Source organism: Pseudophryne corroboree, chromosome 2 (genome assembly GCF_028390025.1).
Source record: "Pseudophryne corroboree isolate aPseCor3 chromosome 2, aPseCor3.hap2, whole genome shotgun sequence".
NCBI lineage: Eukaryota > Metazoa > Chordata > Amphibia > Anura > Myobatrachidae > Pseudophryne > Pseudophryne corroboree.
This window is the reverse complement of record NC_086445.1, coordinates 496,557,197-496,584,012: the sequence shown is the minus strand read 5'-3', so window position 1 is coordinate 496,584,012 and position 26,816 is coordinate 496,557,197.

The following is a 26,816-nucleotide window of genomic DNA, read 5'->3' as shown; positions in this document are numbered from 1 at the left end:
ACAGGCTGTTTTGTGGTCAGGGCCTGTATACTTACTGCCATTAACTTATCACTTTGTTGTTCCCTGTGTCTGGTGATGTTCCTATCGTGATCAATAGCAGCCTCTCTCAAGGTAGCCACAGACAGACCTCGCCAACATGGTTGTGTGGTCTGTACCCTAGTCTTTAATGATTCTTTTAAACCATCCATCAGTACCGATACTGCTACTTCTCGATGGTTTATGTTTGTTTTAATGTCCTCTATGCCTGTGTATTTTGCCATTTCTGATAATGCTCTGTGAAAATACTCTGCAGCTGTTTCTGACTCCTTCTGTTTAATGGAGAATATTTTGTTCCATTTAACTACGGCTGGGAAATACTCCTTTAACTGTAAGCTTATTCTTTTTACATTGTCTTTGTTGTACACATCTGTAAGAGGTACATCCTGATCTAATCCACAGTCAGCTAAAAATTGAGCTGCGTCGACATTGGAGGGTAAACATGCTCTCAGCAATATCTGCCAGTCTTTGTTGTTGGGCTCTACAGTGTTACCTAGGTCTCTGATGTATTTTTGGCTGGCAACTAAGTCTTTTCTAGGGTCAGGGAATTCAGACACTATGGTCCTTAATTCCATTCTGGAAAATGGGCTATACATGGCAATGTTCCTCACAGGGGTGACTCCTGATGTGTCAGTTTTCCCATTTGGAACAGCTATTACCCTAACAGGATTAACTCTAACAACATCACTCTGTGTGGGTTCTACAGCCTGTGGTGAAATGGCTTCAGCATAGTGTATGGTGCCGTACTTACCTGTAGATACGACCTCACCTATCCCTCCGCTAGGGGCCCTTGTTACTAATCTCGTGGGTGGAGCTGTGCCTACTGTGGTCTCTGCTATGGTGGCTGCTAGAGAGAGCGCTGAAATTGTTGCCGATTCGTCTTCTTGATCACACTCCTGAGGAAAGTTCAAAACAGGGTACAACTTGCACGGGTTAATACTTGCATTGGTTAATTGGTTAACATTATCTTTAACATTTACACAGTTGCTAAGTGTTTGTGTGTTACACCTTAGTGCGTCATTCTCCGCAACCAATTTCTCTCCCGATATATATGGTGGCGGTGGGGCCGTGGCTATCAGTTTTCTGATTGAGCCAGATCCCGCCGCCTGAGCCAATCCTCTCTGTATGTCACCCTCCTGTTGCCACAACTGCAAATAATCATAATGCTTGATTCGTCTCTTTGCTGATTTAATGAGACATATCCTTCTCCTTAAATTCGTTAACACTTCTGTGCTGAAGCTACCTACTCTTGGGAATTTCTCCCCGTCATGTACCGTCATTCTCTCCCATTCATCACATAAAACCTCTGTGTGTGAACCGTATTTTTCACACATCACGTACCTTGCCAACCCAATTGGTCGGTTCACTGAATCAACCCGAACCGAGGTTGATCGCCCCCTACCTGAACAAGTGGCCCCCATAGTTCGAAGGTGTTGCTTTATTCAGCCAACCCTTACGCAAACCAAATGTCCAAAATAGGCTGACGGTGGCGGTTTACCGAGTACCCCACTCACTCGCCCACGCCGACCAATACGACCTGATCACACCGATATGGTGCTGGCGTACTCGACCCAGGGCCCCTGCGACCTGAACCTCTATTTACTGGAACCTGTGAGGGTGATCCGAAGAACACTTACTCTTTCCAGTAACTATTGGTTGTTGGATAGTTCCTGAGTGAGCAGCGAACTTCCCTTAAAATAAAAAAAATTACACAAATCACGTTAGAATGTACAAATAGCGTTTATGACCTTCGTACACAAATAGTACCGGTCAGGTTTACTAATGTACACAATTACGTGCGGTACAATCGTTCAGCACATAAGCAACTAATCTTATGTACGGAGCGACCAGTGGAATCGAAAATTGCGGCTGCGAATTCCTTCAGCAAGAGCTTGTATGGCCTATATGGGTGTTGCACCAACCCTTTCTTGGTGTTGTGCCTGTGGACTGTATAGCGGACTTCCTTGTCTGCTGTACCTGAACCTGCTGGTCTGCTATGACCTCCTGGTCTGTTACAGTATGACCTCCTGGTCTGCTACACTCTAATGCTCAAATTTTATGTTTAACCAGGGATGCCTCCCTAGCCACCATGTACGTCAATTACACGCATGTACCTCACGAGAACTCGACTTTTCTTGTGGTTCAACCTGTAAAATTGTATACAACACACTCACTCACCACATGTACACTTTTGTTTCTATTTCTATTTCTGCGCAGAAATTTCTCTTTAGATCAGATGTGTTACAAATTAGGAGAAGGATCTATTAATTTAAATTTCGAATTTAAAATAAATTTGTGCGATTTATCGCCTGGCGTTATTTACCGCGTGGCGCTACTTATCGCGTTGAGAGGAGAGAAAAAAAAACTTGTGATTTGAGTTACATGGGCGTACCCGTACGCTCCGTTGCGTAATATACGCTGCGTGCGTCGGCCTTTGGTTTGCGTGCACAAATCTCAGTCCTTGTTAGAGACACGTGTACGCAAAATAAAGATCCACCGTAACACAATTTTTTATGTTTATCAATGTAGATGATCCTTGATCATCTACCGCGCACCACACTGACTTCGCCTTGTCTCTCAGGCAGAGCTGTGTGTTTGTCTATACTTTAACTATATTACCTTTACTTTTACACTTTGAAATAGCGGCAAATCTCTCTTAGCACGTTTATCAACTATATAATAGCAAACAGGAGAGTGACATACGAAAATACACGAATGAAAAGAAATGCAGATATGCGTGCGTGTGTACGCAAGACAGAAAAATAAACAGTTTTAAAAGAGACTAGCGTGTTGTTCTTACCTCCGGTTCCTGGATTCCTTCAGCACCCTTTACTAAGAGAAGCAGACGCTTATCCAAACAGCACTACGAGGAATATGATCTCCCGCCCTTTGCTGCTGGATAATGTCTGCTGTAATTACCTAGTGCAGATATGTGAAGGACAGGACGAGCCCGCAATTGTTAAAGCAGATTATTTATCTTATATAATACCCTTTATGAGGTCTAAGAACACTGTACGCTAACTAAGTATGAAGTACCGTAAGGGTACGCACGTTGCGTAACAATGGCTTAGCCGTGGTCGAGACGCTCAAGCGTTACGTTCGCTCACGGCCAAGAGATATCACTGGCAGGCACGCTATTGGCTGCCGACTACCGTAATGATTCGCTATAGCGATGCGACCGCTCGAGACCACGAAGAGATCACCAGCGGCGCATACGCTCACAATGTAAAACCTTTATATCTAAACCATAAACAGTGTATTATGCAGTAAACCCTTTGTGTAGTGATATGGTGTAGATGCAACACAGTATAACCTTACTAGCTTAAAAGCAGTTTGAGCGTCACCGACGCTCTGAGAATACTTAACTCTATAAGAAATACACAGATACCTGGGCTTAGGGTCCAACGCCTAATATATATATATTTTGAATGATATACTTGCAAAAGAATTAATACAAATACAAATCATACACTACAATATAACATAGACTAACTAACCAGGTAACTACACAGTAAATACAATACAATTAAGTTTAAGAGAAAAATGAGAGAAAGAGAAGAGAGAGAAAGATATGGCCCATAATAACAAGAGAGAAACAGTATGATTACGGAGAAAAACTTACGCACAAAGGAAACGATCGCATGCGCCTCTGGACATCCAGCTCCCGATTTTCAGCAATGATAACCGTTGAAGAGTGAGAGCTGGATGTGATCGGCCTTTCTATTTATGCCCCACACACAATGCAATTCAATGGTCCCTACAATCTCATTGTTCATTGGACACAGGAATTCCTCCTCGCATTATAACAAAAGGTCATAGGTTGATTCATACAGGTGGGCTGTGACTATTTCCAACAGCTCAGGTGGGAGGGAAACTGGGTTTCCCGCCGCATGGGTAATAAAGTGCAAATAAAGTAAATGTTCATAAACTTCTTATGTCCATAACTATTCGCACGAGCGATTGATCTGCTTCAAACCAACACCGGAATATTTCTAATTAAATATTCTTCCGATGGATACTAAACACCACTGTATTACTCCTTTCTGACCCTTCGTATCAAACAAAGAGGGATTTCTCTGTTCATGAACATTCTATATTAACCAAACTTTCAGAATCTATCAAAGGGACCATGATCTACAAAATACATTATATAGTGAAAATATGTAATGATTGAGTCGCACGCTACGATCACATAAACTCTACCGTAAATACGCATACCGTGCGCCTGCGGGTGCCCGCGACTGTGAGTATGCGCACGTACGGGAGAGCGTACGCATGCGCAGCACGGACCTGTGTGAGGTGCAAATATGGTAGTGTGCATAGAGATATTTTTCTGACTTTGACATTGCGGATGACTAGTGAGGGGATGAGGTAACATTCAGGGTCAGAGGGTCTGATCCTGGTCCAAGTAAGCTGCCAGACTGCACTGGCTTCACTGTAACTGACGGTGACTTCCTATTGGAAGTTCTGATTGTCAGTCACAGACACACAAGGCAGTTCCATTGGGAGGTGTTTTCTCCCTCCGGGACTGGCGGACTGGGCTGCGATTAGCAGATAGCTGCCTTCCTGTTGGAAGCCACTCTGCCTTTTGCGCAGCCCAATCCGGCTTCTATGGGTTGCAGCTGATGTGGTTTATAGAAGCCGGGGGTTTGCGAAAGTGCTTGCCCCGGCACCAGCCGGATCCATTGCACAGTGCCAGGTTTGGGGGCCGGCTGTCTCCTCTCTCCTCTGGGCATGGGTGTAGAGGCAGCCCCCCTACTAAATGGGAGTTGGAGCCACCACTGGCTGGAACTGTTGCTGGCCTGGGCACTGCAGTGATTTTGATAAATTACACCTCTTGTGCCATTAGCTAAACCGCCAACTACACATTGCTCTCAGAGGGCAGAGCCAAGCCTATCAGCAAGAACTGTAGACAGGTCAGTCTTTTGTGGGGTGCTGGGCCAATTAATGTATGTTTTATTTCTCATACGTCCTAGAGGATGCTGGGGTCACTTCAAGAACCATGTTAGGTTTTTTATTTTCAGGGAGTACTGCTGGCAACAGTCTCCCTGCTTCATGGGACTTAGGTTAGAGAAGTCCGACCTGCTTCTGTGAGTTTCAAGGCTCTGCTTCTTTGGCTACAGGACGCCATTAGCTCCTGAGGGTTTGATCACAAGGTACGCCTAGGGCCTCATTCCCAGAGCCGGCCGTCACCCCCCTTGCAGAGCCAGAATTCAGAAGACAGGTGAGTAGAAGAAGAAAAAGAAGACTTCAGTGACGGCTTTGAGGTATCGCACTGCGCGCCATGCTCCCACACACAGCGGCACTGCAGGGCGCGGGCGCCCTGGGCAGCATATCTGACCTCCATAATGACTGGCAAGAGTGGACATAGGGCCACGACACTGTCCGGACCCCCGCCAGTATAAAAATTATTTAAAAAAGAGTGAGTCTGAAGTGCGCCATTACGGGGGCGGAGCTTAGCCCTCACAGCACACAGCCCGGCGCCATTTCTCTTCACAAGGCTGCAGAGACGCTGGTCCTTCCTCACACTGCTGCATGAGTATCAGGGTGAAAGGGGGGGGAGGGGGGGGTACAGCTATTTTGGTGCATTGTTGATCAATTATAAAAGCGCTGCAGGTCTGGGGCATTTTTGTGGTGTTTCAGACCGGGTTAGGCGCTGGGGTGTGGGCTGTCAATAAATCCCTCTGTGTCCCTCTGACAGGCTTTACTGTGGGTCTGTACCCATTTAGGCCAGTATGTCTGCGTGTGTTGGGTGCACGTGTGTCGACATGTCTGAGGTGGAGGGCTCTTCCCAGGAGGAGACTATGTCAGGGACACAAACGGCTGTGGGAGTGACCCTGTCGGCACCGCCGACACCTGACTGGGTGAATGTTTTGAATGCTCTGAATGCTAATGTGGCTCTGATAAATAAGAGATTGGATAAATCTGAGTCTCAGAACCAACCTTGGAAGAAATCCGTAGAGGATGTGTTGTTACAAGTCCAGACCCCCTCGGGGTCACAAAAACGTTCATTTACCGAGCTGCCAGACACGGATACCGACACGGACACTGACTCAAGTGTTGTGATGCCAGATTAGATCCCAAACTGGCTAAGAGCATTCAGTACATGATTGTGGCAATAAAAGACGTATTACATATCACTGAGGACCCTACTGTTCCTGATTCTAGGGTCTGTATGTATAAAGGAAAGAAACCTGAGGTAACGTTTCCTTCCTCTCATGAACTGAACACGCTTTGTGAAAACGTTTGGGAAAATCCTGACAAAAAGTTTCAGATTTCCAAAAGGATTCCAGTGGCATATCCGTTTCCGTCTTGGGATAGGGAAAAATGGGAGTCACCCCCCATTGTGGACAAAGCTCTATCACGGCTGCCCGAAAAGGTGGCTCTTCTGTCCCCTGACACGGCAGTCCTAAAGGATCCTGCGGATTGTAGGCAGGAAAATACATTGAAATCCATTTATGTCACCACGGGTACGCTACTCAGACCAGCCATTGCATCTGCGTGGGTGAGTAGCGCTATCGAAAAATGGGCAGATAACTTGTCATCTGAAATAGATACCCTGGATAGGGATAGCATTCTTTTGACACTAGGTTATATCAGGGACGCTGCAGTCTACCTAAAGGAAGCTGCGAGGGATATTGGCCTCTTGGGATCAAGGGCCAATGCCATGGCAGTCTCAGCTAGGAGAGCATTGTGGATTCATCAATGGGATGCTGATGCTGACTCTAAGAAAGCTATAGAGTCTCTTCCGTATAAAGGTGGTGTATTGTTTGGTGACAGCCTTGCTGATTTGGTATTTACGGCTACCGCGGGTAAGTCTTCATTTTTACCTTATGTGCCTGCACCACAAAAGAAAGCACACCACTATGAGAAATAAAACATACATACAGAAAAGGCCGAGGGTCTTCCTTCTACTAGAGGAAAGGGAGAAGGTAAACGATCACCGGCCGTGGCCGGTTCCCAGGAGCAGAAGTCCTCCCCGGCTTCTGCCAAATCCACCGCATGACGCTGGGGCTCCTCTGCGGGAGTCCGCACCGGTGGGGGCATGTCTCAAGCTTTTCAGTCAGTTCTGGGCTCGTTTGGCCCTGGACCCATGGGTTTTAGAAATAGTGTCCCAGGGGTACAAACTGGAGTTTCAAGACGTTCCCCCTCACCGATTTTTCAAATCGGCCTTACCAGCTTCTCTTCCGGACAGGGAGGTGGTATGCGCCGCAGTACAAAAATTGTGTCACAATCAAGTCATTGTCAGGGTTCCCCCGTCGCAACAGGGAGAAGGCTCTTATTTGAGCCTGTTCATGGTCCCGAAGCCAGGCGGCTCAGTCAGACCAATCCTGAACCTCAAATCCCTAAATTTCTACCTAAGAAAATTAAAATTCAAGATGGAATCTCTCCGGGCAGTGATCTCCAGTCTGGAGGAGGGGGATATTATGGTGTCGGTAGACATAAAGGATGGCTACTTACATGTTCCCATTTATCCTCCACATCAGGCTTACCTGAGGTTTGCAGTTCAGGATTGTCATTACCAATTTCAGACATTGCCGTTCGGTCTGTCCACGGCTCCGAAGATTTTCACCAAAGTAATGGCCGAAATGATGGTTCTCCTGCGCAAGCAAGGAGTCACAATTATCCCGTACTTGGACAATCTCCTGATTAAGGCGAGATCCAGGGACCAATTACTGCAGAACATTACGCTCTCCCTGACAATTCTGCAGCAAAATGGTTGGCTCCTAAACTTGCCAAAATCACAGTTGGTTCCGACGAGACGGCTGTCGTTTTTGGGAATTATTCTGGACACAGAATTACAGAGAGTTTTTCTTCCAGTGGAAAAGGCTCTGGAAATTCAGAACCTGGTCAAACAAATTCTGAAATCAGCAAAAGTATCGACCCATCAATGCACTCTGTTGCTGGGAAAGATGGTGGCGGCCTACGAGGCCATTCAGTTTGGCAGATTCCATGCCAGAGTGTTTCAGTGGGAACTGTTGGACAAGCGGTCCAGGTCCCATCTGCACATGCACCGAAGGATAATCCTGTCTTCCGAGACCAGAATCTCACTCCTGTGGTGCCTGCACAGCTCTCACCTCCTAGAGGGAGGCAGGTTCGGGATCCAGGACTGGATCTTAGTGACCACGGATGCGAGTCTCCGAGGCTGGGGAGCAGTCACACAGGGGGAAAGCTTCCAGGGAAGATGGTCAAGCCAGGAAATTTGTCTACACATAAACGTTCTGGAGCTAAGGGCCATTTACAACGGCCTTCTGCAAGCGGAATATCTTCGCAATCGGCCTGTCTTGATTCAGTCTGACAACATAACAGCGGTAGCGTACATAAACCGCCAGGGCGGAACAAAGAGCAGAGCGGCAATGGCAGAGGCCACAAAGGTTCTCCGCTGGGCGGAAAGGCATACAAGCGCGCTTCATTCCAGGAGTGGACAACTGGGAAGCAGACTTCCTCAGCAGACACGATCTCCATCCAGGAGAGTGGGGTCTTCATCAAGAGGTCTTTGCAGAAGTGACAAGTCTTTGGGGAATTCCTCAAATAGACATGATGGCGTCTCGCCTCAACAAGAAACTTCAGAGATATTGTTCCAGGTCGAGAGACCCTCAAGCAATAGCAGTGGACGCCCTAGTGACACCGTGGGTGTTTCAGTCGGTGTACGTGTTTCCTCCGCTTCCACCCGTTCCAAAAGTGATAAAGATCATAAGAAGAACAAAGGTTCAAGCAATCCTCATTGTTCCAGACTGGCCAAGGAGGGCTTGGTATCCAGATCTTCAGGAATTACTCCATAGGAGATCCCTGGCCTCTTCCTCTACGAGAGGATTTGTTACAGCAGGGGCCGTGCATGTTCCAAGACTTACCGCGACTTCGTTTGACGGATTGGAGGTTGAACGCAGGATCTTAGCCTGAAAGGGTATTCAAGCCGGTGTGGATGCAGGCCTAAAGTTGGGCTCTATTAAAGTACAAATTTCAGCCTTATCGGTTTTATTCCAGAAACAATTGGCCTCCCTTCCAGAAGTTCAGACTTTTGTGAAAGGCGTGTTGCACATCCAACCTCCCTTTATGCCCTTTGTGGCACCGTGGGATCTTAACGTGGTGTTGCAATTCCTTCAATCTTATTGGTTTGAACCTTTACAAAAGGTGGAGTTGAAATTCCTCACTTGGAAAGTGGTCATGCTGTTGGCCTTGGCATCCGCCAGACGGGTGTCTGAATTGGCGGCCTTGTCTCACAAGAGCCCTTATTTGATCTTCCATGAAGATAGAGCAGAGTTGAGGACTCGTCAGCAATTTCTGCCGAAAGTGGTTTCGTCGTTCCACTTTAACCAACCTATTGTGGTTCCAGTGGCTACTGATGCCTTGCTGGAATCTAAGTTTCTCGACGTTGTCAGAGCTTTGAAAATGTATGTGGCCAGAACGGCTCAGTTTAGGAAAACAGTGGCTCTGTTTGTCCTGTATGCTCACAACAAAATTGGGGCTCCTGCTTCCAAGCAAACTATTGCGCGCTGGATCTGTCATACGATTCAGCAGGCTCATTCTTCGCCTGGATTGCCGTTACCGAAATCGGTGTAGGCCCATTCTACCAGAAAGGTGGGCTCGTCCTGGGCGGCTGGCCGAGGGGTCTCGGTATTACAGCTTTGCCGAGCGGCTACTTGGTCGGGTTCAAACACCTTTGCGAAGTTCTACAAGTTTGATACCCTGGCTGATGAGGACCTCATGTTTGGTCAATCGGTGCTGCAGAGTCATCCGCACTCTTCCGCTCGTTCTAGAGCTTTGGTATAACCCCATGGTTCTTGAAGTGACCCCAGCATCCTCTAGGGCGTATGAGAAAATAGGATTTTAATACCTACCGGTAAATCCTTTTCTCTTAGTCCGTAGAGGATTCTGGGCGCCCGTTCTAGTGCGTACTGTATCTGCAGTAATTAGTTGTGGTTACACACATGTTGTGTTACGTTTATAGTCAGCCTGTTGCTGATGTTGTTCATGCCGTTGACTTGCGTTGTGTTAAATGCCATGTTGTACGGCGTGCTTGAGGTTTGAGCTGGTATGTATCTCACCTTAGTTTAACAATAAATCCTTTTCCTCGAAATGTCTGTCTCCCTGGGCACAGTTCCTATAACTGGAGTCTGGAGGAGGGGCATAGAGGGAGGAGCCAGTTCACACCCCTTTGAAAGTCTTAAAGTGCCCATGTCTCCTGCGGATCCCGTCTATACCGCATGGTTCTTGAAGTGACCCCAGCATCCTCTATGGACTAAGAGAAAAGGATTTACCGGTAGGTATTAAAATAATTTTTTTTCTGTGGGGCCCAATGTCTGTTTTTTTTTTTTTTTTTCCATCTTGTAGAATGATTTATGTCTGCACGTGTCTGAGTTCTACCATGCATGCGTCCCGACAGTGTTCAGTGTTCATACAGAGTCGCATGCATGAAGAAGTGTATTCCAAATATATTGGGTGTTCCTCAGCGTTTACAGCGGATTGGCTAGTCAGGGACAGATGTAACGTAGTATTGGAGTGATAGGGGTGTGCTGTTGAAAGTGGTTGTATACAGAGATGCTGAATTGCTGGCATACTTGATAGTCTGTATCTAGCATAGTTCTGGTGCAAGTTTCAATGGTATGGCTGATGGTGGCATCTTAAGACGCACAAAGCATGATTGCAGTGTCTGTAGTCACTGAAAGTTCGCGTCTCAGACATTGCACATTCAGATGTATGGATGTACCCCAGGGAAATGCTGTGTAGCAGCATTATCATAAAGTCACAGCTGTAACTGCAGCAAAAGACTGAAGAAAGGCTAGGGGGTATATTCAATTGATGTCGGAGCCCAACGCGCCGCATTACAGGCAAGAAGATGCACTCAATAAACTACAGCTCCCAGCAGCCTTCAGCGCCGGAATGCTCCGGCGCTAAGGGCTGCTGGGAGCTGTAGTTTATTTAGTGTGTCTACTTCATTGTAATGCGGCATATTGGGACACCGGGGCTAACAATAGTGACTGCTGTGCGAGTCTCCGGGAAAGCTACTGCCAAAGGGAGGACAGCAGCTTAGCTGCTTCCACTGCACAGGTTTGTCACCTTTTACATTGATTCAGCATCCAGACATTACCCTCTGCGATATCACCCACTCTATCCGTTACATTAGCCATCTCAGGGCTTCTAGGCCGGCAGCCCAGGTGCTGTGTTGCGGAGTCAGGGCCTATGGGGATCTGGGCGTGGCTGTGGCGGGAAGACACTTTTGTGACATCACGCACAGAGGAGGCTCGGGCTCAGAGTATGCGGCGCAGGGAGGGCTTTTAAAGTCTTCCACTGCACCGCTTTGATACACGTCTAAGCCAGTGGCCGCAGCAGCTTTTGTTCCACCTGCGCCGTGGCTTGGGAGTGGGGATTGTTGATGCCGGAGGGAGCAGGTGGTCTGGCAGCAGGATATAGGACGCTGCAGTAAAAGGATTTTCTCTGACGTCCTAGTGGATGCTGGGGACTCCGTAAGGACCATGAGGAATAGACGGGCTCCGCTGGAGACTGGGCACTCTAAAGAAAGATTCAGGACTATCTGGTGTGCACTGGCTCCTCCCCCTATGACCCTCCTCCAAGCCTCAGTTAGATTTCTGTGCCTGGCCGAGCTGGATGCACACTAGGGGCTCTCCTGAGCTCCTAGAAAGAAAGTATAGTTTAGGTTTTTTATTTTACAGTGAGACCTGCTGGCAACAGGCTCACTGCAGCGAGGGACTAAGGGGAGAAGAAGCGAACCTACCTAACTGGTGGTAGCTTGGGCTTCTTAGGCTACTGGACACCATTAGCTCCAGAGGGATCGAACACAGGACCCGACCTCGTCGTCCGTTCCCGGTGCCGCGCCGCCGTCCCCCTTACAGAGCCAGAAGCAAGAAGGTCCGGAAAATCGGCGGCTGAAGACTTCTGTCTTCCTCCAAGGTAGCGCACAGCACTGCAGCTGTGCGCCATTGCTCCTCATGCACACCACACACTTCGGTCACTGATGGGTGCAGGGCGCTGGGGGGGGGCGCCCTGAGCAGCAATAATATACACCTTGGCTGGCAAACTAACACCATATATAGCCCCAGGGGCTATATAGGTGTAAATTAACCCCTGCCAGACGTTTTAAAATAGCGGAAGAAAGCCCTTCGAAAAAGGGGCGGAGCCTTCTCCCTCAGCACACTGGCGCCATTTTCCCTCACAGCTTCGCTGGAAGGATCGCTCCCTGGCTCTCCCCTGCAGTCCTGCACTACAGAAAGGGTAAAAAAGAGAGGGGGGGGCCCAATTTAGGCGCAGTATACAATATATATGCAGCTATAAGGGAAAACACTTTTATAAGGTGATATCCCTGTGATATATAGCGCTCTGGTGTGTGCTGGCATACTCTCCCTCTGTCTCCCCAAAGGGCTTTGTGGGGTCCTGTCCTCTGTCAGAGCATTCCCTGTGTGTGTGCTGTGTGTCGGTACTGCTGTGTCGACATGTATGATGAGGATAATGATGTGGAGGCGGAGCAAATGCCTGTGAATGTGATGTCACCCCCTGCGGGGTCGACACCTGTGTGGATGGACTTATGGAAGGAATTACGTGACAGTGTCAGCTCCTTACATAAAAGGTTTGACGACATAGGACAGCCGGCTTCTCAGCTTGTGCCTGTCCAAGCGTCTCAAATGTCATCAGGGGCTGTAAAACGCCCGCTACCTCAGATGACAGATTCAGATGTCGACACGGATACCGACTCCAGTGTCGACGACGATGAGACTAGTGTACCCTCCAATAGGTCCACCCGTTACATGATTGAGGCAATGAAAAATGTATTACACATTTCTGATAATACCCCAGGTACCACAAAAAAGGGTATTATGTTTGCTGAGAAAAAACTACCAGTAGTTTTTCCTGCATCTGAGGAATTAAATGAGGTGTGTGAGGAAGCGTGGTCTTCCCCAGATAAGAAATTAATAGTTTCTAAACGGTTATTGGCAGCGTACCCTTTCCCGCCAGAGGATAGGTCACGTTGGGAAACATCCCCTAGGGTAGATAAAGCGCTGACACGCTTATCAAAAAAGGTGGCACTACCGTCTCCGGCCGCCCTAAAGGAACCTGCTGATAGAAAGCAGGAAAATACCCTTAAAGCTATATACACACACACCGGCATTATATTGAGACCCGCTATTGCATCGGCTTGGATGTGCAGTGCTGCAGCTGCGTGGTCAGATTCCCTGTCGGATAACATTGATACCATGGATAGGGACAATATTTTGCTGACGATAGAGCATATAAAAGACGCCGTCTTATACATGCGTGATGCACAGAGGGATATTTGCCGGCTGGCATCAAAAATAAGCGCTATGTCCATTGCCGCCAGAAGGGGGTTATGGACTCGGCAATGGTCAGGCGATGCCGACTCGAAGCGGCACATGGAAGGTTTGCCCTATAAAGGGGTGGAACTTTTTGGGGATGGTCTGTCAGACCTTGTTTCCACAGCTACTGCTGGGAAATCGACCTTTTTGCCACAGGCTACCCCACAGCAAAAGAAAGCACCGTATTATCAGGTACAGTCCTTTCGGCCCCAGAAAAATAAGAGGGCTAGAGGCTCATCCTTTCTGCCGAGGGGCAGAGGTAGGGGGAAAAAGCTGCAGCACACAGCTAGTTCCCAAGAGCAGAAGTCCTCCCCTGCGTCCGGTAAGTCCACAGCATGACGCTGGGGCTGCTCAGGCGGACCCGGGTACGGTGGGGGCCCGTCTCAGGAATTTAAGCACACAGTGGGCTCTCTCACAGGTGGAACCCTGGGTCCTTCAAGTAGTGTCTCAGGGGTACAGGCTGGAATTCGAGACGTCTCCCCCCTGCCGTTTCCTAAAATCTGCCTTACCGGCAACTCCCTCTGCCAGGGAGGCAGTGTTGGTGGCTATTCAAAAACTATATTCACAGCAAGTGATTGTCAAGGTACCCCTCCTTCAACAGGGAAAGGGTTACTATTCCACAATGTTTGTGGTACCGAAACCGGACGGTTCGGTGAGACCCATCTTAAATTTAAAAGCCTTGAACACTTATATCAAAAGGTTCAAGTTCAAGATGGAATCGCTCAGGGCGGTTATTGCGAGCCTGGACGAGGGGGATTACATGGTCTCCCTGGACATCAAGGATGCGTACCTGCATGTCCCTATTTACCCTCCGCACCAGGAGTACCTCAGATTTGTGGTACAGGACTGTCACTATCAGTTCCAGACGCTGCCGTTTGGGTTATCCACGGCACCGAGGGTCTTTACCAAGGTAATAGCCGAAATGATGATACTCCTTCGCAAGAAGGGAGTTTTAATTATCCCATACTTGGACGATCTCCTGATAAAGGCGAGGTCCAAAGAACAGTTGGTAGTGGGGGTAGCACTTTCTCGGGAAGTGCTACAACAGCACGGCTGGATTCTCAATATTCCAAAGTCACAGCTGGTCCCGACGACACGTCTTCTGTTCCTGGGAATGATTCTGGACACAGACCAGAAAATAGTGTTTCTTCCAGTGGAAAAAGCCGAGGAGTTGTCATCTCTAGTCAGAGACATCCTAAAACCAGGACAGGTGTCGGTACATCAATGCACACGAGTCCTGGGAAAAATGGTAGCTTCGTACGAAGCAATCCCATTCGGAAGGTTCCACGCAAGGACGTTCCAGTGGGACCTGTTGGACAAATGATCCGGGTCCCATCTCCAGATGCAACAGCGGATAACCCTGTCGGCAAGGACCAGGTGTCGCTGCTGTGGTGGCTGCAGAGGGCTCATCTACTAGAGGGCCGCAGATTCGGAATACAGGACTGGGTCCTGGTGACCACGGATGCCAGCCTTCGGGGCTGGGGTTCAGTCACACAGGGAAGAAATTTCCAAGGACTGTGGTCAAATCGGGAGATTTCGCTTCACATAAATATTCTGGAGCTAAGGGCCATTTACAATGCCCTAAGCCAAGCAAGGCTCCTGCTTCAGAACCAGCCGGTACTGATCCAATCAGACAACATCACGACGGTCGCCCATGTAAACAGACAGGGCGGCACAAGAAGCAGGATGGCGATGGCAGAAGCCACAAGGATTCTCCGATGGGAAGAGAATCATGTGTTGGCACTGACAGCAGTGTTCATTCCGGGAGTGGACAACTGGGAAGCAGACTTCCTCAGCAGGCACGACCTCCACCCGGGAGAATGGGGACTTCATCCAGAAGTCTTCCAAATGCTGGTAGACCGTTGGGAAAGACCAAAGGTGGACATGATGGCGTCCCACCTCAACAAAAAGTTGAAAAGATATTGCGCCAGGTCAAGGGACCCTCAGGCGATCGCTGTGGACGCTCTAGTGACACCGTGGGTGTACCAGTCGGTTTATGTGTTTCCTCCTCTGCCTCTCATCCCCAAGGTACTGAGAATAATAAGAAAGCGAGGAGTGAAAACTATACTCGTGGTTCCGGATTGGCCAAGAAGAGCTTGGTACCCGGAACTTCAAGAGATGCTTGCAGAGGACCCTTGGCCTCTGCCGCTCAGACAAGACCTGCTGCAGCAGGGACCCTGTCTGTTCCAAGACTTACCGCGGCTACGTTTGACGGCATGGCGGTTGAACACCGGATCCTAAAGGAAAAGGGCATTCCGGAGGAGGTCATCCCTACCCTGATCAAAGCCAGGAAGGATGTCACCGCAAAACATTATCACCGCATTTGGCGAAAATATGTTGCGTGGTGTGAGGCCAAGAAGGCCCCGACGGAGGAATTTCAGCTGGGTCGATTTCTGCATTTCCTGCAAGCAGGGGTGACGTTGGGCCTCAAATTGGGGTCCATTAAGGTCCAGATTTCGTCTCTGTCGATTTTCTTCCAAAAAGAACTGTCTTCACTGCCTGAAGTTCAGACGTTTGTCAAAGGAGTTCTGCATATTCAGCCTCCTTTTGTGCCCCCAGTGGCACCTTGGGATCTCAATGTGGTTTTGGAATTCCTGAAATCACATTGGTTCGAGCAACTTAAGACTGTGGATTTTAAATATCTCACGTGGAAAGTGGTCATGTTGTTGGCCCTGGCTTCGGCCAGGCGAGTATCAGAATTGGCGGCTTTGTCTTGTAAAAGTCCTTATCTGATTTTCCATATGGATAGGGCAGAGTTGAGGACTCGTCCTCAGTTTCTCCCGAAGGTGGTCTCAGCTTTTCACTTGAACCAACCTATTGTGGTGCCTGCGGCTACTAGGGACTTGGAGGATTCCAAGTTACTGGACGTAGTCAGGGCCCTGAAAATGTATGTTTCCAGGACGGCTGGAGTCAGGAAGACTGACTCGCTGTTTATCCTGTATGCACCCAACAAGCTGGGTGCTCCTGCTTCTAAGCAGTCTATCGCGCGCTGGATTTGTAGCACTATTCAGCTGGTGCATTCTGCGGTGGGATTACCGCAGCCTAAATCAGTAAAAGCCCATTCCACAAGGAAGGTGGGCTCATCTTGGGCGGCTGCCCGAGGGGTCTCGGCTTTACAACTTTGCCGAGCTGCTACTTGGTCAGGGGCAAACACGTTTGCAAAATTCTACAAATTTGATACCCTGGCTGAGGAGGACCTGGAGTTATCTCATTCGGTGCTGCAGAGTCATCCGCACTCTCCCGCCCGTTTGGGAGCTTTGGTATAATCCCCATGGTCCTTACGGAGTCCCCAGCATCCACTAGGACGTCAGAGAAAATAAGAATTTACTCACCGGTAATTCTATTTCTCGTAGTCCGTAGTGGATGCTGGGCGCCCATCCCAAGTGCGGATTGTCTGCAATACTTGTAAATAGTTATTGTTACTATAATCGGGTTGTTATTGCGAGCCATCTGTTCAGAGGCTCCATTGTCATCATACTGTTAACCGGGGTTCCTATCACGAGTTATATGGTGTGATTGGTGTGGCTGGTATGAGTCTTACCCGGGATTCAAAAATCCTTCCTTATTGTGTCAGCTCTTCCGGGCACAGTTCCTAACTGAGGCTTGGAGGAGGGTCATAGGGGGAGGAGCCAGTGCACACCAGATAGTCCTGAATCTCTCTTTAGAGTGCCCAGTCTCCTGCGGAGCCCGTCTATTCCCCATGGTCCTTACGGAGTCCCCAGCATCCACTACGGACTACGAGAAATAGAATTACCGGTGAGTAAATTGTTATTTTTTTTCCCCTTATCCACAGCGCAGAGACTTGCTGCAGATGCAGTGGGATACCCTCCAACTGTACCTTTTTGGCAGGTACAGTACCTTTTTTGAAAGTATAGGAAAAGGGGTGTGGCCACACCACTTTACCCGTGGCCACGCCTTTTTCGAATTTGGACCGATTTTTATGTGTAAATTGTTGGAGGGTTTATTGTTGCAGATGCAGTGGGTCTATTTTGGGGTGTAGACCTGGAGTTGCAGCTCCATCAGCCCCATTGTTAATCTTGCTCTGGGAACACACAGCAGCCAAAGGGCAGAGCCTCCCATTGGATGTAACCTGTGTGGGAGGGCGTTTCTCGTCCAATCAGATGTGGACTGGGTGTGATAGACCTGCTGCTAATCCAATGAAAGCTCCTAGCCACGCCCAGCATTATCCACACAGTCACAGAGTGACAGATCTGGGCTGTTACATAGGAGATAGTAGGCACTGTGATATACAAGTGTGTTGGTAACTATAAACTTTAATGGCCATACACACTGGGCGATTTTGGCGATGAACGATATAAACAATGAACGATTTTTCAGTAACGATTTTTTGCAAATATACTGAACATTTGTATGAACAATATGAGCGATTTGACCTTGCAAACATCTATATCGTCCAAATTGGCTTGTAAGGATAAACGATGACAGACCAAGGATGAACGACTGCGAGGATGCGCATCGTTCATCATCGGTGCCTCCACACTGAACAATATGAAAGGAATATCGCTAATTTTTTAACAATATCTTTCTAAAATGTCATCCAGTGTGTAGGGCCCTTTAAGTATGCATATGCAACCTGTAGAAATTCTGGTTGCAGACATTAGAATAAAGAGGTGTATGTAGTCTAAATGTACATGCAGTCTGCACAGTTCCTGCTTGCAGACCTTGTGCTATACAGGTGTTTTGGCCAATGCAAACTGTTCATTTTGAAATAACCGTCAATTACACATTCATTTTGCAGCCATATGTTACAGCTACTTTCGTTTTTAGTAACCTCCATTCTGTATAAGCATCTACCGAACATTCACATACAAGTTTATTGTTGATTTCTATTTCAAGGACAATACAACATGCATGATTTAAACATTTGTGTTTAGATTTTTTTTTTTTTATGTCTAACTGTTTGTCATATCAGTCTGGCAGATATTGTACAGAGGGAATAACAAAGCTTGACTTTGACTTGAGTATAAAGCAGTTTATTTTGTATGTCTTATCTTTTACCAAAACTGGAATATTGCATCCAATCCAAACATGGCAGTGTACTATGACTGAACGGAGGTAGAAAGTGCAATGATAACAGATTGTGTAAAACAGTATAAAAACAAAAACAAATTCAGAATGTGCAAGTGAACCTTGCCTCATACCCTGAAGTGTCAAAAGTCATGGGATAGGAGCCTCATATCATGTAGGACTGACTCTAGACTGAAAAAGTGTAGCAACTTGATTTGGCATTAATTCCACAAGTGAACAAAAAACCTCTGGAGAGTTGTTGATCAATGACGTCTATATAGCTTCCCACAGCTCCCTGAGATTTGTTTGTGCAAGATGCGGGTGCAAATGGACCTCTCTACCACATCCCATAAATGCTTGGTTGGGTTCATGTCGGGCGAACGTGGTGGGCGCATCATTCTTCAGAGCTCTCCAGAATGCTCCTCGACGAATTCTGAACAACATCATGGAGGTCTGCAAATGGTCATCAAGCAATGTAAATCAGCAATAATGAGTCAATGATATGTTCAGGTGGACCACTGGACCCAACCCATGCCATGTGAACATACCCCACACCATTATGGAACTACCACCAGCCTGCACGGTGCCTTGTTAACAAATGAGGTCTAAGGCCTCATGGAGTCTGCCCCATGTTCGAACATTACCACCAGCCAGGGACTGTGACTCACTGGACCACGCCACGTGTTACCTGTCCACCATGGTCCAATTGGCAACATCACAAGCATAGGTGAGGCGCTGTGTCCGGTGTTGTAGTGTTAACAGGAGAACTCTGCTGAGTCTTCTGCTCCCATATCCCATGGGAGCTAAAGAATTCTGCACTGACCTGCTGGATATGCGCCTGGTGCCTCCTGTATTGAATGTGTATGTGATTTGAGCCAGTGCCGCTTGTCTGTAGACACGGACAGTTCTGGCCAATAATAGCCAGTCACGATCATTAAGCACCTGTGGTCAGCCACTATGCTGCCCAAGGTGGGTGGTAATGCCTTTCATGTGACACCATAGATTGAGGGACATTAAATGTCCACACAACTTCGGAAATGGAATGTCACATCCATCTGGCACCCGATATCATGCCTGTTTGAACTCCAATAATTCCCATTTCCTTGCAATGAGCAGCCTAGCTGGGTTTCAAACTGACTCACGAGTCAGATTACAATTGATGCAGATCAGGGCATTTCCAAGATGACACAACACAGTGGCGCCACCTACCATTACCTTAACATATGACTTTTAGCATTTCAGTGTACTTGCCAGTACAAAGATGGAGGTGGCCATTAAGGGGAGCAAGGTGTGCAAATCATTTGGCCCTACCCATAATAATGCATTGCTGGGGTAATGATGACTTGATTCCTGCATTTCACTATGAAGTGTGGAGGGGGGGGATACGGGGTGCATGTGTGCGTCGAGAGGCATGTGTCTGTATGAGGGGGTGCTCTACTGTTCTGAGAGTCTCAGCCCCCCCCCCCCCCTCCAAGCTTTGGGAGCCTCCGGGATGCTTTATGAGCGTGGGTTGGGTAAGTAAGGCTTAACTATATGTGACACATCTCAACTAGTAGTGCATTAGATGGCTGTCTGTCTTGAAGTAAAGCTGCTTTAAATGGAAATGCATACAGTCCTGTCTTCATAAACTTTTAGTACATTTGCTCAATTACATCCAAGATTACTGTGTTATGTTTAGGTCTGATACAATATTGTGTTTTGAGCAATGCTTTAACTATGAGAGCTTGAGGAATACTATATAATCAACAGACATTTAACGTGTACATAAACATTCCCTATTTGCATTGCTGAAATCATGTCTCTGATGGAAAGTTGCATGTATGGCCATTTGCAGAGCACATCTGTGTGTGCACTGCACATGCTCGAGAACAAAGTGTGTGCATTTCATTCACTCTTCCAACCAGAGGCGTGACTATATAGGCAAAGTCAGTGGCACAAGAAGACAACATTTCATAGGGTTACGGTGTGCACAACAAAATGGGCGTGGCCACACTACAAAAGGCATGGTTACTGAAAACTGGAGGTGTCAACATAACACGCCACCCATTTCTTGTCATTCTGGGGGCATTAATTTCCATTCTGTATGCACCTTACCTATAGAAATGTATCCTCCCTGGATAGACAGTGTCTTCAGTCTGTATTCACTATTCATGTAGGATATCACATGGTCCAGAAGATAATAACCAAGGTCATCATCATACAACAAAGGTTCCTGTGTCATCCCTTCTTCTTGCATCTCTCAGCTACACCATCATTTCCTGCCGGTGTCTCTTAGCCACACCATTATCACTATCATCTTCTGCCTGCATCTCTCAGCCACATTATCATCTCACCACTGTGTCCCTCAGCCACACCATCATCTCCCGCCAGCAACCCTCAGCCACACAATCATCTCCTCCCTGTGTTGTCTCTCAGCAACACCATCATCTCTCTGCATCTCTTATTCACGCCATCATCTCTGTCAGGCTTAGATTTGTTTGTAGGTCCTGACGATGGAGTGGAGCGTGGAAGGCTGGGTCAGAAGCTAGGCTGCTTAATATGACTCTTCTTCATGCAGGATAGGAGAGTGAAGAGAGATAAGGTGGTTTAGTGCTTACTATGAAGTTTAGAACCAACAAGCTATGTCGGATTGCTGGAACACAAAGACTTATGTGCTGGGATGCAGAACAGTACCTGCTATTTAGGATTGCTGGGTTATAACTGTTGGCAGAGTCTTGCAGTGTTGGATAGGGATTAGTCCACACAATGGGCACTTAACCAGGATGATTGGTTTATTCAGATAACTGAGATAACAGGTTGTAGCATATAGAAGATGTTCTGCCGCAGCAGGAATTCACAGTATACATGTGAAGCAGTACAGCGGTAACACAGCGTCTTAGTACACACAGGCTGCGGCTGAAAACACACAAGGACGCTGGGAGGCAGACAAGGTCACACACACAGGATAGCAGAAGCTGCACGTCAGTGCAGTTGTCTCTCCCAGGAAGAACTCTCTCAGACTGTGCACTAAGCACCTCCCCCTGCACTGAGTTAACACTAGGAGGGACAACACCAGACCAGGGAAGCTGCCTCTAGTGCTGGGAATGGAGACAGACCACAGAGTGATCCACTATCTAACACCCCCCTCACTCAAGGCTGTCTCTGGTTACATACATTTGCATAACACTTTATCAAAGCATTTCTCATCTTAATCTCTAGCAGTACAGCATCCAGCTTTACATACCAACAATGACCACTTTGCTTTAGGTCGTACAAAAATATCTTTAAGAGGCAAACTTTTCCCTCTTGGAACATATTTCATCATATCTCATCATAATGTTCAGGTGGTTCCATATAAATATCCTCAATTAACTCTCCATTTAGGAATGCAGACTCGAAGTCTAACTGGTATAACAATAAATAATGAAGTGTAGCAATGGCAATGACTAACCTCAAGGTGTTGTACCTTGCGACAGGTGAAAAGATCTCTCCGTAGTCGATCCCGGATTTTTATGTGTATCCTTTAGAAACAAGGTGGGCTTTATAATGAGCAATAGTCCCGTCTGCATTCAGCTTTCTGCAAAAGACCCACTTTTTCTTGATTGCCTTATGGTTATTCTGCCTGTCAACTACAGTCCATGTACTATTATCATCCAGAGCTGACAGCTCTGTATCTATTACTGTCTTCCATTCTTTCCAGCTGCTACTTTGCTTCCTGTATATTTTGGGGTTCACAGTAACCTATATTAGCATATTCCTCACTGTATCTTTTAGATGGTACACCTTTATTGCTCCACATAGAACTTCTCTTTCCTGATTGGGTATCCGCATTAAGACTTTCAGGTTCAGACACTCTTTCCGCTGCCTGTACATCCAGCGATACATATTGTTGCAGTGATTCTTGTTCCACTGTTCCAGTGATTGGTGCTGTCTCATGGAATACCACATCTCTAGACTTTAGAAGACGTTTGTTTGTAATTTCCCAAAGCCTGTATCCTTTGCTTTCTTCACAGTATCCTAGCATAATACTTTCCACTGACTTTGGATCTAATTTCCGTCTTTTCTCCTTAGGTATATGCGCATAAGTTTTACAGCCGAAGACACAGAGATGATTGACAGATGGCTTTTTCCTAGACCACGCCTTCAGTGGCATTTTACCTTTTACGGCTACTGTGGGCACACGGTTTTTTAAGATATACTGCAGTAGACACTGCTTTCACCCAAAAGCTTTTCTCCGGGCCTGCGTCATTCAACATAGTCCGTGCTCTCTCAACAATTGTACAATTTGCACACTCACACCATTTTGTTCTGGCGTGTAAGAAATCCAGAAGCTGCCCACCGCATGGTGACCCCCGGCGGAGAAGCCGGGGCAGCGCCGTGACCGCATCGCCCCTATCCTCCGCCCCCGGCAGCGGTCACATGATGGTGGAGCGGCCATGTGACCAGGGGAGCTGGAGGAGCAGCGCTGCATCGGGCGCTGTCAGGAGCTGGAACCCGGTGCAGCTTCAGGTAACTCCAGATAAGCCACCGCTCATGCTGGCTTATCGGGGGGTAAAAGGATAGCCCCCTGCGGGAAAATTAGCCCGGAAAATTACTGGGGCTAATTGGATATCCCCCACAGAGTCTTAGTACACACAGAATGCGGCTGCGGGGTAGACAAGGTCACACACAGGAGAGCAGAAGCTGCACGGCAGTGCAGTTGTCTCTCCCAGGAAGAACTCTCTCAGACTGTGCACTAAGCACCTCCTCCTGCACCGAGCTAACACTAGGAGGGAAAACACTAGAGCAAGAAAGCTGCCTCTAGTCCTGGGAACGGAGACAGACCACAGAGTGATCCACTGTCTAACAATAACCAGCTACTAGACTAGGGTGCTGGGATGCAGAGCAGTACCAAATTCTCAGGATTATTGGGTTGCGACCAGTTTCTTAGGCTCGGGTGCTGGAGTGTGGAGCAGTACCAGCATCTCAGGATTACTGGGTTGCGACCAGTTACTTAGACTTAGCAGTACCAGCTATGCAGGATTGCTGGAGCATTACCAACTACTCAGGATTGCTGGATGCCAGGTTGCGGAGCTGTACTGGCTATATATGATTGATGGAGCATGACCATCTACTCAGGATTGTTGGATGGAGTCAGTGGATACTAAGGTGTTAACTGCATAGGTGTCAATGAGCAAGCAGAGAGTCAAACAGATAGATACTCAGCAAAGGTAGGGTGGTTGTCCTGGGATCGGGATCAGCGGAATCCCTGGGATTTTGTCCTAAAATTGTCCAGGATTGAATCCCAGGATTGGAGCTTTCAATCCTGGGATTTACAGGATTAGCCACGAGCTGCTTTTTTTCAATGTTGGGCAGCGCTGCCCCCGGCTGTGTACACTGCACAGTGTAAGGTGATGTCAGATGTCACGCTGTGCAGCCTGACACCAGGTGTGCGCCCTGCCTGGACTGCCCGCAGCCCTCCACAAGCTGATCCGCTCACCCACCAGCCCAGAGAAGATGGTGAGTTATTGTGGGGGTTGGGCGGGGAGGACATAGGATAATTTGTTTAATTTTAAAACCAACAACCCAATCCCGGGTGTCCCAGGAATCCTGGGATGTTTTTCAATCCTGAATCCCAGGATTTGCCACCCTAAGCTGTTAGGGTCTCCTGCCCTGTGCTGCCACGTCGTCATGGCAACCGGGAGACAAGTGCTAGCGGAGTAACCTGAGCGCAGCTGATACTCCGGTTCGGGTCTTTTGCTGTGCAGTGATTACAGGCTCTGTGCACTGCAGGGGATCCGGTGCTGGTTTTTGTGCTCACAGTCTGTGAGGTCTGAGTAGGGCGTGGACAGCACCTGCTATATAAGGCCTCTTCTCAGGTTAAGCAGATGCTGCTGAATCTTTGTTGGTTAGTTAGTTCCTGAAAGTTAGCCAGTACTGTGTAGCTTTGTATTTGTTGTTGCTTACTGCATATAGGCCTTGGGATTTGGTACTACACTCTGCCAATCCAGACCTAGCAGTAAGACTGGAGTCAGTCGTTTAACTTGCTGGGGTTCTTTTGCTACTCTGTGAACTTAGCAAGTTTGCGGCTGTATTCTCAGACTGCCTGCCTAAATCCTGTCTCACTGTGCAAGGTGTTCTGGTGTCAGTTTAGTGGCAGTAAGCTGAACCTGTGCACTGCAAGTGAGGATTAGGATTGTGGAGACTCTCCTTGTGTCTATCATTCCATCTCTGACCAAGGAGTTTACTGCCACACCCGTTGGTAACCCTTTAGGGTTTTGCTGTTGCCCTTAGCAACAGCATTTCGGGTTCTCTACGTATTAAAACACAACATCTTGCTTTTTCCATCTGAGCATTCTTAATACTAGGGAGACACCCAGTTTCTTAGCCTCTGGGCTTCTCTGTTCACTTTGTGTTTATTTTGTTACCCTATCACCTTCTGTGTACGTAATGTCATATTCCCCAGTCTGTCTGTGAGTTCATTTGTTTTGCATCCCTATCTGTTCAGACACCAGTACATTCCTGCAGGCACTGGTGTGCATAACAGTTCAGACACCAGTACATTCCTGCAGGCACTGGTGTGCATAACAGTTCAGACACCAGTACATTCCTGCAGGCACTGGTGTGCATAACATAAGCATAGGTCACAGCAGGTCTGTAGACAACAACGAACTGACAAACAGGAAGTGCCCATGCAGGATCCTTATACCCCTGGGTCTCTGATGATTGGTCAGAGGAGTCATCTGACTGCTAGCTGACTCCCAATTGGATCCTGACCAGTCTGCTGATCTGTATTGTTATAGCTGCTCCCAGCTGATGCAGCTTCCTGCTCCGCAGATATGTGACAAGGACTAAAATGGCAGCATCTGGCAAGGGCCATATGGGACGCTGATCACCACAGCCACTGAAAGAGGGGATGGACAATGACGGTTGCTGACAGAGACATGCGGCCGTATCACTCAAGAGTGGGAGAGGTGAGAGAGCGCCCAGCAGGGCAGCGCCGTGCGTTCTCATTTTGTGACTGTTTCCTCTCAGCCACACCATTATCAACTCCCTGCTTCATCTCTCAGCCACACCCTTATCTCTTCCCTACGTTGTCTCTGAGCCACACCATAATCTCTTCCCTGCCTTCGATGTCTCTCAGCCACACCATCAGCTCCCACCTGTATCTCTCTGCCACACCATACTTTCCAGCCTGCGTCCCTCAGCCCCACCATCATCTCCATCCTGTGTCTCTCTGCCACTCCATCATCTTCTGCCTCCGTCTCTAACCATTCCCCTCTCTTTGTTTCTCTTAGACTTCCCCCTTCACTCTGTGTCTCCTAGACTCCCTGCTTCACTCTGTCCCTCAGTCTTTCCCCCTTCATTCTGTGTCTCTCAGCCTCTACCTCTTCACTGTATCTCAACCTCCCACCTTCACTCTGTGTATCTCAACCTCCCACACTTAACTGTCTCCCTCACTTCATTCTGTGTCTCTCATCCTCCCCCTCGTTCACTGGCAGCCACCCTCACCTGCCTTCTGTCTGCATGAGCCAGCAGACGGTGAGGCCAGGCAGGCACCCCAGGAAGTACACAGCAGGCTCTTCTTCGAGGCAGGACAGGGAGCAGTATGTGACATTGATTTCAGCCGTGAGCCCCCAATTAAAACTAATATTGGCTGCAAGCTGGTCAGGTGGTACGGCGTACCGGTTGGCAATTTCTTAACTGTACACCATACCTGCCTGTACTGCATACCTGCACCAATGGTTCAATATGGCAGTGACGTGCGGTGAGGTCATTGGCTGGGGAGGCACTGATATATATATATATCTCTATCTGCTGCGGGCGGATCGGCACTCGCCTAGCTGGTGATTTAATGCTCCGGTGCCCTCTGGAGATCCATTTCCATAGGCGACTCTGTTCCATTCAGCGGCACTCGGAGACTTGTGCAATATCGTAAAAAGTGCTTTAATAAGTCATAATGACAATCTGCATACCAACGTTTCGGGGCGTGACCACCCCTTTGTCAAGGTGAGCAAACAAGAAGTGAATGAACAAAAATAAAACATACCTTTATATGTGAGGAGGACCCATCGGCGGGAAGAACAGCTGAGTCCAGGGAAGCTCGATAGCTTCCGTCCCAGCTGATGTGACGTGTGTGTGAAGCTGTGATCATGTGATCGCGCTGCCCGGCGGAAGTATCCGGCGTTGCCCTGGTTACCTCCAGTAAACGGAGGTACCGGAGCGCTCGCGTCGTGGTCATGGCAACCAGGGGAATCGGAATATCCCAGTCCTCAGCGAGGCCAATGATCGGAGCTGTGCGGTGTAAATGGAACAAGGTGTAAATGGTGATAATGAAAGCCATTGAGCAATAGTTTGAAAGAAACAATTAATAAAATGGTTTTTAAAAAAACATATGGGTATGTAAGTCCAGTGTGGTGTACTATGCTCAGATGATAATTATAATGCATGAATGTAGACGTATTA